This window comes from Podarcis cretensis, assembly GCF_951804945.1.
Source record: "Podarcis cretensis genome assembly, chromosome: 2".
Taxonomy (NCBI): Eukaryota; Metazoa; Chordata; class Lepidosauria; order Squamata; family Lacertidae; genus Podarcis; species Podarcis cretensis.
The window spans coordinates 5,748,571-5,759,990 of NC_137171.1; positions in this window are offsets into that span (position 1 = coordinate 5,748,571).

Sequence of the window (11,420 nt, forward strand, 5' to 3'; positions counted from 1 at the left end):
ATTTTCTTACTCCACGGATACACTGAAAAGGAGATGGTATAAGAAAATGCAGATTAAGGGAGGTGAAAGGGTGGAAAGGCACCGACTGGAAGAGAAAGTCGTGTGGACAGCCGAGAATTAGTGAACGAACAGGAAGCTTACCGTCCAGGTTAAACAATACAGTGGTGCCCTGCAAGACGAATGCCTCGCAAGACGAAAAACCCGCTAGACGAAAGGGTTTTCCGTTTTGGAGGTGCTTCGCAAAACGAATTTCCTATGGGTTTGCTTCGCAAGACGAAAAAACCGCTAGACGAAGAGAATCGCGGAATGGATTCTTTTCGTCTTGCGAGGCACCACTGTAGTATGAATGAGCTCTGAGCATTAGTCTTGAAGGTGAAGGTACATCCCAAGTACAGAGGCCAACTGGACTGGCAGACAACAGGCCTGTGTCCCCCACTGCACCCAAGGCAGCAAGGAACCACTAGGGGGTTGCTGCCCCCAGCATCAGCTGTTTGTGATGGTGGCCTTGCTGTGCCTAAATGTCAGGGCTGGCCCTGGAGCCATGACTTAAATCATTGCTTTTCAGACTGTTCCTGGACACCTTGGAAGCTCAACAAGTTCCTGGGTGGGATCAGCAAGCTTCATTGAAAGACAGCTTGCCCACCATCACCAGTCTTTCCCTGCAGCGCCTAATCCGCCCTGGGAGAGGATTAGCCATGCTCCCAGTTTGTGTGAGTTCCAACGGGCCTGTGGCTTGAAGCGGGATGCACCTAGGACTGCTCACAACACACAGGCGTTCCTCAGCAACTGCTTCAGTGTGGTTCCTTGAGCTTGCAAAAAGGACTGACTTAAATCCTGAAAAGGAGCAAGGAAATATGGGGTGCTGGCAGGGAGAGAGCCTGCAGTCTGTCCCTGGTGTAACATGAAGACAGATAGCAACTTGCTACTACAGGTAAATGTCACAAAATGTAAATGTCCAGCCCAGTGCATATAGGAAGCCTGTCAACACAAGTGTGTGTCATAAGCAGACCATATATTATTTCAATAGTGCAACCAGATGTGGAGCCTCAGGAATTACTGGCACATCCTAGTGAGTGTCCAGTAAGCGTGGGAAGCGCATGTGATAATAGTGTATGTGATCAGCATGGAGTGTGTGTGCGCGTGTGTGTTTGCAATTAGTTTGATGTGTGTATGTCAGTGTTCCGGTGCCAGAACATCTCCTCCTTCCAACCCAAACCACAACCTCTCAAAATTCCTCTCGACTTCTGTCAGGCCCTGGCTCTGGTCTCGGGGAAAGGCGCTTGCTGCAGCCAGCTCCATGGGGTGATTTACTACGCGGCCACTGCAGGGTTGCAGCTCACATCAGCCCCAGGATGATGCTTCTTTCCAGATGGAACTGATGCTCAGAGATTCTTCCAATAAACCAAAATTAAAACAAAGCATTGCTTTCTTGCACAAGGATTTGTTTGGAATTAGAAGATTATGGGGTGGGGGCTTCGCTACATTTAGCTGTCACCCACTAAGGCAACGAGGGAAGAAAAGGCTACTTGCAAATGGGGGAGGAAGGGTTAACAGCAACAATGGATACCCTCCCTTGTATCCTTTACGTGCGCAAGGCTGGGAAAGAAGAGGATGGACAAGGGGGCTCGTACGCATCATACATTTAAAGCACAATGCTTTCTGGGAACTGTAGTTCCCCTCACACCACAATTCCCAGCACCCCTAACAAGCTACAGTTCCCAGGATTCTTGGGTAGGGGGATGCCTTAAGCTTTTGATGTGTGTGCAGCCTAAGACATTTTGAGGTGGAAAAGCCAAATGGCATTTTACCCCCTGCCCCCAAAATAGCAACGTTTATATATCACTCAAGTGTATTGAAATCTCAACGCAGTTTGCAAGGAAAGATCCTTGGTGTCTGGCTCACCTTCTGGGGACAAATGCAAGAGAGCTTCTCTGCAGTCTCTGAAAATGAAGTGTGGTTTGGGATAGGTTCCATTCATTCCATTCATTTAATGGGGATTTGTGGGTCGGAAGAACTTTCTGCCATTCCCCGTCGCCACCCTTTATGACACTTTTTTCGCCTTGCCTGATGATACGGACACCACGGAGATTTTCCAGCAGATCCTTCCAAGTCGGGCTTCCTTAACACAGTGGGCTTCTACAAAGTTGTAGCTACCTCCGAGCTCAGAGTGCTTTCCTTCTTGTTTCCTTTCCAGTAGTTAATTACTAAGGAGAGGTTCCAGACCTCAAGGCCTTTCTGGAAGCTTAGCCCCTTGTTTGCCGTCGTGTATGTCACTGCTGAGATTGTGGCTAAGGGAAAGGCACTTTTCACATGCTCAAAGGAACTCAAGATTCGTTTTTTACTGATGTGTCAGGGTTAAAAGCATCTGTAAATGTTCTGTGACTCGGATTATAAGAACCTTTTTACTCTATTTTTCCTTCGACGTGTTCTGACACTCTTTAGAGAAGCATGCAACCGTTGGATTACCAGAAAAGATCCACTGTGAAACACAGCTTTTAAATATGTAAGTGAATGATTGGTTGCAGTGGAGCAAATCACTCTTTAAAACAATTAGATAATGAGGAAGGAAAAGTGGGGAAATGTCTATGAAACGGAACAGTGTGGTTCTCTTCCAGCCAATCAGGTCTCATGTCTCTTCCCCTCCCTCATGCTTTTTGCGTGGGGGGGGGGCAGGAAGGGGAAAGCAAAGTGGCAGATCATGGACTGTGGTATGGAGTGGACCACCTTTTGCAATTTGCTACAGCAAATGGCACAAACACAACACACACTGGTCCAAACGCATCTTCAGATCCAGTTGGGACATTTTCACAGCCACATCCTTCCTGCACTCCAGTTCAGCTGCACCATAGTGCACAATTGGGAATTCAGAAAATGCGCCTGGGTAAGGCAGGTGCTTTTTGCCACCCTCTCACCATCCTGAAAGTGTTGTTTTGTTTTTTTTAAAAGTGGTGCAACTGGTGTCAGTGGCAACAGATTTTGGTGGGAATTATGGGGAGGGAATTGAAGCACTTTTCCACTTTTCCCCATTTGCTTCTCATAGTAGCAGACCAGGAAATCTAGTTGCTGACTAGTGCTTTCAATTATGGGATATCCTGCCCCACTTATTGTCTTCTCCAGTGCACCTGAAAGATCACAGAGGCTGAGTTTAAGCTTTTTGTGATCTGAAGGCAGAGATCCCCAGCCATTTGCCAGTGTCCTCATCCTGGTCCCAGCCCAAGAGGGACCCACAAGCTGTGAGTCAGGCTGGACCAGGTCTACTTGCTGAACTCAGCTTGGTCTCCACCCGCGGCCATGACTTCACTTGTGCTGAGTTTCTCTGTGCACTTCAGCAGGGAGTGGTTGCATTTGAACACATGGAAAGCTCAGCCAACTGCATGTGTGAGACAGTGGGTGGAAGGAGCGGGAAAGCAGTAGGGGAGAGAGGTGTGTTATTGTGGGTGCCACTGAGGGGTGGCTCAGCATTTGGCCACTGGGCAGGGAGGGGGCACAGGGTGAACTTCTGTCCATGTCACCTCACAGTATGTTCACAGCAAAAGTAGGATTTGGCAGGTTAGCTCAAACTGCTTGAAATGTGTGTTAGCAGTAGGCACCAGAGTTACCATATTTTTCGCTCTATAACACGCACCTGACCATAACACGCACATCGTTTTTAGAGGAGGAAAACAAGGGAAAAAACATTCTGAATGAAATAGTGGATGTATCATTTTTGTGCTTCATGCTGTGGCCACAGACGTGTGATCTGATGGTGAATTTGGGGTGACCCAATGCAAAAATCCTGAGAATCCCTGTGGATCCATGCTTTGTAACCACGTTTTTGCACCATTGCAGCCCCAGGCAACAGTGGGTGCGTGATTTTTGGGGGGCAGGCTATAGCCATGGACATGCTATGTGCTCTGATGGTGAATTTGGGCTGACCCAATGCAAAGATCCTGAGGATCCATGTGGATCCATGTTTTGTAACCACATTTTTGCACCATTGCAGCCCCAGGCAACAGTGGGTGCGTGATTTTTGGGGGGCAGGCTGTAGCCATGGACATGCTGTGTGATCTGATGGTGAATTTGGGCTGACCCAATGCAAAGCTCCTGAGGATCCATGTGGATCCATGCTTTTTAACCACATTTTAAGTGGGGAGGGAAGGAAAAACACAGAAGGGACAAGGAGCAGGAGAGGGGTGTGCAGAGAAGCAGCTGGCTAAGAATGCAGGAGAGGGGTAGGGAGGAAAGGAAGGCAAAAGTTTTCCCTCACCTACCCACCCAAGCCAGCCAGCTCTCTCTCTCTCTCTCTCTCTCTCTCTCTCTCTCTCTCTCCCCTGCATGTTTTCAGCTTTCCCCTCTGCTTGCCTGGAGGGGAGGGGCTTTCCCTGCTCTTTGTTCCGTTTGAGCAAACACAGCAAGGAAACAGAGGTGGGTGGGCAGTAAGACCCTGAGGCAGAATGCCGGAAAGCAGCCGCTTCCTCTTTTCAGGTTTCCCTTCTCCGAGACGCGCGATTTGATTTTTGCCTGATTTTTTTTGCCTCCCCTCGTGCCATTTGGCTCCAGGGACCACACATTCGCTCAATAACACGCACAGACATTTCCCCTTCCTTTTTAGGAGAAAAAATCTGTGTGTTATAGAAGGAAAAATACGGTAAATGTGTTTCGGTTCACATTTAAAGGCAAATACTGTCACACCTTGGGTTACAGATGCTTCAGGTTGCGTTTTTTCGGTGGAAGGGATTCAGGTCGGAGCGAAACAATATAAACTTAAAGCTTTTGCAGATGACCTGGTTCTGACCCTGCAGGAGCCAGAATCTAGTACAATAAGAGTATTACAATTGATTCAAGATTTTGGTCGGGTGGTGGGATTCAAACTAAATAAACAGAAAACTAAGGTGCTGGGGAAAAATCTGACAGATACAGAGTCGGAACGGTTTCAGAGAGAAATAGAACTAACTGTGGTTAAAAAAGTAAAGTACCTAGGGGTAAATATAACAGCAAAGAATTTGAGTCTATTTAAGGATAACTATGAAAAATGCTGGTCTGAAATTAAGAGAGACTTGGATAGTTGGACAAAACTGAAGCTTTCCTTGTTAGGCCGAATTGCTGCTGTTAAGATGAATGTATTGCCAAGAATGTTGTTTTTGTTTCAAACATTGCAAATTGTGGACAAGACGGAGTGCTTCCGGAAGTGGCAGAGAGATATATCTAGATTTGTCTGGCAGGGCAAAAAGCCCAGAATTAAGTTTAAGATACTAACTGATGCGAAAGAGAGAGGGGGCTTTGCCCTGCCAGACTTAAAGTTGTACTATGAAGCCACAGCTTTCTGTTGGCTAAAAGACTGGCTACTTCTCGAAGACACTGATGTATTGGATCTGGAAGGTTTTAACAACGCTTTTGGTTGGCATGCATATTTATGGTATGACAAGGTTAAGATCAATAAGGTTTTTAAGAACCATATTGTCAGGAAAGCAGTATTCAATGTCTGGATAAAATACAAAGACTTATTGGAAAACAAAACTCCGAGGTGGCTTTCACCTCTGGAAGCTAAGGCCCGAAAAAGACCCAATATGGAGGCCAAATGGCCAAAATATTGGGAAATATTAGAAAAAGATGGAGACAATTGGAAATTGCAGAGTTTGGAGAAAATGAAGGATAAAGTGCGAGACTGGTTACACTACGCTCAGATTAAAGAAGTTTTTAAAAATGACAAAAAGCTAGGGTTCCAGGTGGAGAAATCGAAATTGGAAACAGAACTGTTAGAACCTAAGACTAAGGTACTTTCAAGAATGTATAACTTGCTGTTAAAATGGAACACACAAGATGAAATGGTTAAATCGGCTATGATAAAGTGGGCACAGGATATTGGGTACAACATTATGTTTGAGGACTGGGAAAGGTTGTGGACCACTGGGTTGAACTTCACTGCATGTAATGCTTTGAAGGAAAATGTAATGAAAATGATATATAGATGGTACATGACCCCAGTCAAGCTTGCAAAGATATACCATGTGTCTGATAATAAATGTTGGAAGTGTAAAGAAGCCGAAGGAACATTCTTTCACCTCTGGTGGACTTGCCCTAGAGTGAAGGTTTTCTGGGAAATGATTTATAATGAACTGAAAAAGGTATTTAAGTATACTTTCCCCAAGAAACCAGAGGCCTTCCTCCTGGGTATTGTCGGCCAGAGGGTGATAAAGAAGGACAGAACTTTTTTTATGTATGCAACAACGGCAGCAAGGATACTCATCGCTAAGAATTGGAAAACTCAAGATCTACCCACACTGGAAGAGTGGCAGATGCAGCTGATGGACTATATGCAACTGGCCGAAATGACTGGCAGAATCCGAGACCTGGGAGAAGAGAGGGTTGAGGAGGATTGGAGGAAATTCAAGATTTATTTACAGAAATATTGTAATTTGGTTGAATGCTAAGAAGGATGCTAGATCATAAATAACTGCCTACCACTGAATTAGATTTGATTTTGACGATAAGTGAGAATAAGGAAAATATAAATTTTTTGGAGAATTGTTAGATTTTATCTAAATGAGCGGAGATAAATATTGTAAACAAGTGGGTAATTTGCTTGGAAAAAATCTTTTGTAACGATGTAAGTGGGAGTGGGAGATGTGAGGGAGTCCAAAGAAGTGACAAAACTATGTTATGATATAAGTAATTTTTATTTATGCATTTGTATTCAAAAAATCTTAATAAATATGTAATAATAATAATAAAAAAACAGGTTGCGTTTTTTCAGGTTACAGACATGCCAAAACCCGAAAGTACTGGAACAGATTACTTCCGGGTTTTGGTGGTCACGCATGCACAGAAGCGCTAAATCACGCTTTGCACATGAGCACCGAATCACACCCCGCACGTGCGCAGACACACCGCTGCGGGTTGCAGACACGCCGCTGCGGGTTGCGAACGCTGCAGGTTGTGAACGTGCATCCCGCACGGATCACATTCGCAACCCGAGCGTCCACTGTATGCTTCTTAATTCACACTTTCTGAAATAATCCACAAACTGAAGCACAATCATCCTTTGAAATTCATATTTTCCCAAATTCTGCAATGCAGTTCTCCAGCCAAGTAATGTGTACAAAAATGCCTATACTGGGATAAAGTGTGCATAGAAATGCAAACATAAAAACATGAATTTTATGGAAATATAAATATTAGGCAAAATAAGCTTTGCAAAAATAAGTATACAATTACAAACATTTGGTATACCAGGAGAAATTCATTCTAAAATGCTGATCCATTTTCATTAGGGCTTTTAAAATCATCTTCATCATCTTCATCACTACAGGAGAACTTTCCATAGACTGACAGCAATTACAATTGGCTTTGAATACTAGCATGTGCCATGCTTGTTGCAGTTCTGCACCACACAAGTAATGGGAAGTTAAAGGTAGCCTGCACATTTACTCAGAAGTAAACACTACATTCAAGGGGACGCAGGTGGCGCTGTGGGTTAAAGCCTCAGCGCCTAGGACTTGCCGATCGAACGGTCGGCGGTTCGAATCCCTGCGGCGGGGTGCGCTCCCGCTGCTCGGTCCCAGCGCCTGCCAACCTAGCAGTTCGAAAGCACCTCCGGGTGCAAGTAGATAAATAGGGACCGCTTACCAGCGGGAAGGTAAACGGCGTTTCCGTGTGCGGCTCTGGCTCTGGCTCTGGCCAGAGCAGCGATGTCACGCTGGCCACGTGACCTGGAAGTGTCTCCGGACAGCGCTGGCCCCTGGCCTCTTAAGTGAGATGGGCGCACAACCCTAGAGTCTGTCAAGACTGGCCCGTACGGGCAGGGGTACCTTTATTGTTGTTGTTGTTTAGTCGTTTAGTCATGTCCGACTCTTTGTGACCCCATGGACCAGAGAACGCCAGGCACTCCTGTCCTCCACTGCCCCCCGCAGCTTTACCTTTACCTTTACCTAAACACTACATTCAGTGGGACATGCATGCTTATCAGCACTTCTGACTGGGATAGCTCAGGCGGTAGAGCTTGGTACTTTTAATCTCAGGATCATGGGTTTGAGCCTTATGGGCAAGAGATTCCTCCATTGCATGGGTTGGACCAGATTAGGGTTTCCAGACGTCCCCAGTTCCCGGGGACAGTCCCTGGATTTGCAAATCTGTCCCCGGACAAATTCTGTCCCCGGAATGTCCCCAGATTTACAAATCTGTCCCTGGGAAATATGGCAGTGGCAGTCTCAGCAGCCCTGAGCCAGCCTGGTAGCGCAGTTGGCTCTGGCTAGTTTCATGAGCTGCTCGCTGCCGTGGCACCCGCCATTTTCCCTCACTGGAAGTCCCCATATGATTTGTTGCGCACAAGACACATTATATGGGGACTTCCGGTGAGGAAAAATGGTGGGCGCCATGGCAACGAGCAGCTCCTGAAGCCAGCCAGAGCCAACTGCGCTACCAGGCAGGCTCGGGCCTGCTGACTTGCCACTGCTGCTGTCACTGCCAAAGGGGAACCAGGGACATCCGGCGGTACAGATCTCCTGCCTCCTTCCCCCTTTGTTTTGACTGATCGGGAGTTGCGGGCGGCTGGCCGTTGCCCAGTTTTTTTAAAAACCTGTGCATTTATGTTTCAAAGGGTGCGCAAGAAGGGCTTTGCACCTTGCCTGACAAAGAAACTGCACGCCTTGTGCCCCTCCTGGGCAACAGCCCCCCGTCTGCGACTCCTGAGCCTCCCCCAATCTCCTGCCCTCTTCCCCCTTTGTTTTGGCTGATTAGGGGAGCCTTGGGAGTCAAAGCCAGCCGGCCAGCCGTTGCCCGATTTTTAAAAAACTCTGTGCATTTATGTTTCACAGGGTGTGAAAGTAGGGCTTTGCACCTTGCCTGGCAGAGAAACTGTGTGCCTTGCGCCCCTCCTGGGCAACGGCTGCCCTCTCATGACTCCCGAGCCTCCCCCAATCTGTCAAAACAAAGGGGGAAGTGGGCAGGAGATTTGGGGAGCTTCGGGAGTCATGGATGGGCAGCAGTTGCCCAGGAGTTAAAAAAATCTCTGCGCATTTATGTTTCACAGGGTGTGAAAGAAGGGCTTTGCATCTGTATACAATATGCATGTGTGCTTGGGCCCAGGGTCTTTTGCCTCACCGTCCCCACTACTGACCCCCTGTTGCTACTAGGCTTTAAAAAAAAAAAAGTGTCCCCAAATTCACTGGGGAAAAAAATCTGGTAACCATAGACTAGATGACCCTCAGAAACTCTTCCAATATGAAATAATACCACTGGGCTTGCACTGTTAGGCTTCTTTGGAACGAGGACAGCTCAGGCAGGAGACAGATTTTTCTGAGCTGACGTTGGTTTGACAGAGGCATCATTTCCCATAGCTAACATACATCTCTAGTCAAACATGTTTTGCAGGTTTCTGCATTGTCTCAACAATATGTTTTTACCACAGGTAAAAGCGGGATAACACACAACATGAACAGCAATCCCTCTTTTAATCTGCCATTAGTTCTCTGAAAATATACAGCTCCCCAATACGGAAGCATAACTTTATTTAAATCTCTCACCACTTTATCTACCAAACTTTCCAGGCCTCAGCACGGAGAAAACCAACAGCAGCCTATGAAAGCTTACACCACAGTACATTCATGTGGAAGTGTGGAGCTGGATCTAGCTGGTGAATCAGATCATTATTTTCTCCCATCCTTCCCAGGCCAAGTCTGACATTATTTCACTTTTTTGCCCACAGGGTATTGTGGAGTGATTTGCAAAGGGCTTCACAAGACCCAAAAGTTATCTGATTATTGGGTCTTGTGAAGCTCCTTCCAAAGCACTCTGCATGATGGCACTTTCCAAGGGTCTCAGCAGCACCATCTCGCAAAGCCCCTTGATGCCAACTTGAAAAAAATATCGGGGGACCCAGGTAAGTCTAGCCCTTAATAATCAATCATGACGCTGGGCACACACACCATTTAAATGGTAATGCCCATTAACTTGGGGGAGGGGGCTGGCCCCTTCAAATATTTTATTGGGTGGGCCAAAGGAACCCTGGCTCCTAGGAATTGGCTCCTATGCCCCCTGCATAGTGCTATTTAGCAAGGGAGCTGGCAGATTGTCAGGCCTTGCTGAGCCCTTGCAAAGCAAAGGACCCACACTTTTGGTTCTTTCAGAGCTCTTTGCACAGGGCTTTGCTGATGAGCAGTGCCAGCAACCCCCTGCCTTCAGCAAAGCCAGGTATGGGGTAGGTTGTTGTTGTTGTTTAGTTGTTTAGTCGTGTCCAACTCTTCGTGACGCCCTGGACCAGAGCACGCCAGCCACTCCTGTCTTCCACTGCCTCCCACAGTTTGGTCAAACTCATGCTGGTAGCTTCGAGAACACTGTTCAACCATCTCGTCCTCTGTCATCCCCTTCTCCTTGTGCCCTCCATCTTTCCCAACATCAGGGTCTTTTCCAGGGATTCTTCTCTTCTCATGAGGTGGCCAAAGTATTGGAGCCTCAGCTTCAGGATCTGTCCTTCCAGTGAGCACTCAGGGCTGATTTCCTTCAGAATGGAGAGGTTGGATCTTCTTGCAGTCCATGGGACTCTCAAGAGTCTCCTCCAGCACCAGAATTCAAAAGCATCAATTCTTCAGTGATCAGCCTTCTTACTCCTTCATGGATCACTGCCTTGTCATGGTGAAGGGGCTCGAATAACTAAGAGAAGCTAGGAACTATGCTGTGCAGGGCCACCCAAGACAGACAGGTCATAATGGAGAGTTTTGATTAAACATGATCCACCTGGAGCAGGAATCGGCAAGCCACTCCAGTATCCCTGCCAGGAAAACTCCATGGACAAAAACAACAGGCATGGGGTAGGTAGGCATGTCCAAAATTGCCTGCTGCACAGTGTATATAGGGATGGACTAGTATTTTCAGTTGCTACCGAATTCACCTTTCATATTCATAATGCCCATAATTAAATATATTAACTAATTGTTGGATTTGATCCACTGAATCCATTTGCTAGCCTTGTTTGTCCTTAAGGTTTCCACTGCACTGGCAAAAAAGCTGGAGCTCAGTTTCTTTGGGGGCACTCACTGTGCCATGACTCACTGGTTCATTAGCTCTGTGCCACAAGAGCTGGATATCATTATTCTGCTGGTCTCTGCACAGGCTCTGCAAGGATGGGGCATCTTTGCCATTCTGCTCCTTCTCTAAGATGGGAGTCCAGCAAGATGGAAATTCCCAGATGAATACAGTAAGAAGAGAGTCCGTATAATCATATTGATATAAGCTTATTTATATAAGAAGAGCCTGCTGGATAGACCAGCGGCTCATCTAGTTGAGTATCCTGTTCTCAGGGTGGCCAACCTGCAAAGGGAAACCTGCAAACAGGACCACTGCCCACCTGCAGTTCCCAGCAACCTGGTATTCTGACAGTGGAGGTAGAACATAGGTATTGTGCCTGGGAGCCATGGATAGCCCTCACCTACATGAATTTGTCTAAT